This window comes from Triturus cristatus, chromosome 1_1 (assembly GCF_964204655.1).
Source record: "Triturus cristatus chromosome 1_1, aTriCri1.1, whole genome shotgun sequence".
In the NCBI taxonomy this organism is placed as follows: domain Eukaryota; kingdom Metazoa; phylum Chordata; class Amphibia; order Caudata; family Salamandridae; genus Triturus; species Triturus cristatus.
Window position 1 is genome coordinate 946,106,168 of NC_140579.1, and position 2,789 is coordinate 946,108,956.

Consider the following 2,789-nt stretch of genomic DNA (forward strand, 5'->3'; position numbering starts at 1 on the left):
GTTGTGAGAGGTGTGATTAGTAAGGAGGATACTGCTGGTCAGGAAGCAGGAGACTTCTTCTTGGGTTTCCTGCCGTTTTGGGGACCTATGGTAAATAGTAGGAACCTGAGACAACTGACTCGTGTGGTTGAATCCACTGTCAATGTAACGGCTGGTGCCCTTGGTAATCTGACCGCTGAGCTCCAAGCGGATCGCCTTATGACTTTGCAGAACCGCATGGTTCTAGACGTTATTCTTGCAGACCGCGGTGGGGTATGTAAGGTTATCCAATCCAGTTGTTGCATTTTCATACCAGATAACGCTCCAACAGTCTATCAAGCCATCTCCAAACTCCCTAAAATATCTGAAACCATACACGTGGATAAGGGAGACTGGTCACTGGTGGGGTGGTTCTGGGAACTGATATCTGCCTGGGGTTGGAAAGTTCTAATGGTCATTGGAATGATCTTAGCCATTCTTTTCCTGTTCTGTCTGTGCATACAGTGTGCTCCTGCGATATGTGGCCTCTGTGCTACCTTATGTGTAAGGAAACCTGTATCGAGGGACGAGCTAAGTAATAGGATGATGCTACAGCAACATCTCCATGACTTCGTGAACATTGACCTAGACTCGGATTAAGATGAGTATAGTGATTGCCTATGTAAGGGCAAAAGGAGGGTCTGTCGTACTTTAATCTCTGTGACCGCGTAGGGGACAGGGCCCCACCCCTGTCTATCCTGGTATTAGCAAACCGCAAATGGTTAATGCGGTATGTACGAGTGCTTTATATATCGTTCTAGCTATGAATGCACTGTGTACACGTTATTCTGCTTCACTACGCGGGTTCCATTTTGGAGGCAGTGGCCATCTTGTGATTGCCCTCACATAGGCTATAATGAAGCAACCACGGGCCTTGCAATGCATGTGCCTTTCCTTGACTCTTCTGTGACCTGGGCAGCTTGGCTCTGCTGCCCCAGGTCAAACTGGTCTCACGAGCTCCCCTTCCTCCGGCCACCTGTGATTAGCATCAGGGCTTGACGCACCATAAAGTCCTTTCATCACACACAAGCCTCCGGCTAATCACTTTTGCACCTGCTTGTTCCTGCTTTATGACTTGTTTCCCAAAACAGGAGATGCTCATGTTTATTGGGGCCTATCGATTATCTAATGTGGGATCTGAACCTTACTGTGTAAATCATTGTGGGCTGGCCGAACTGGAATGTGGGATGGTCATCATGACTCTGCTCTTTTCTTTGAACTGTACACTTGTTTATTGCCGTATCATAAACTTAGGAATGTATGCCTGAGGCACTGAAAACTGTATTTAAGATGAAGTCCGTTTCTATGATTTTCAGCAGTCTCCTGAGAACATACACGCTGTTGTACTTCTAGGATACCTGTAATTGGTCTGCAGCCAATAAATGAATATTTGACTTCACCTAGAAGACTCTGTGTTTCTGTAGGTCTGGAACAGGGTGGACCCAGAAGTCATAGGGTGTGTGCCCCTGCACCGCTGGGACTAAAATACCCAGTACTTCATAGTTTGGTTAACTCTCCTAGGGGGCTGTGTGATCCAATTGTGGGAGAGCATATTGTAAGTCCCTGTTTTCCAGAGCTATGCCAACACCTGTTGGAGAGTGAGTTCTCTGACCGCAGGGAGCTCACATTGGAGGCAGACCTTTTGGTGGAGTCCAGAGGGTCTGGAAAGGCATTGGGGAGTGATCCCAAGAGGAGTGGTTCAGGTATCTTCAAACCCAGTGTGGTGGAAGTGGCTCAGAGTAGCCCAACTAGGTCCTGTAGTAGTGAGAGGGGTGTAGGGCCTCACGTCCTGTCTTTAAGGGGAAGGAGTGAGAATGGGTTATGTCCCGGTAGTGCCCAACCTCAGTCTCAGAGCTTGGATGGGTCTTTAAGGGAACACCATGTGGGGAGCCTAGTCTGTCCTGAGGGGCTGCCCGTTGTGCGGGATCCCCTAGTGTCTGGTGAACGGGGAGTGTCTGTAGGCAAGCCTCCCTCAGTTCTAGTGTCTGGCAGTACCGCTCCAGTTGGGAGGGTGCAGAGGTCCAGATTGAGGGGTGAGAGGGGGAAAGAGTCCCCAGTGGAAAAACGAGTGGGTCAGGCGCCAGCCAGAAGGGCTGCGTCACCAGTGAATGACCATGGTGACACAACTTCTGTCCTGGGGGATCTTCATGCACTGTCAGATGGACAGGGGTCGGAAGATCTGCGCCAGGCAGACTGTCACACGACACATGAGTTATGTGTCACCCTCAGGGGGGGCATGCGTGCTCCCCGGGAAGTCCTGGTGTGCCAGGCGAACTTTCAACCGCATGAGTTGGTCCCAGGTTTGGGAAGCCAGGTTCAGGTGTTGTCTGACCAGGAGGGTGGGACAACTGTAATCAGTGTCCTGACTCATGTAGCTTCTAGGGGTACCACGCCAGTTGGGAGTGGGCAATACTCTGGAAGGGGGTGCAGAGGGAGGGAGTCCTCGCCTCTGACCCTGGCTCAACTGAAGGGTTTAGACCCTAGGTTGGAGGGCCAGGTTCAGGGTGTCCCCCCTGACCTGGACGCCCAGTTGCAGGATAGAACCCCTGAACTGGTGGGCGAATTGCGTAGGACACCTGCCCCAGGTGCCCTGGCAATTCTGTAAGGGGGTACCACTCCAGGTGGGAGGGTACAGAGCCCCAAGGAGGAGGACCGGGTGTGGGAGAGGCCACCCCAGTCTTTGGTCCAGCCGCCGGGTACAGTCCTGGGGCTGGTGGGTCAGTGGCAGGATGTCATACCTGACCTGACAAGGGGGAGAATGGACAAAGGGT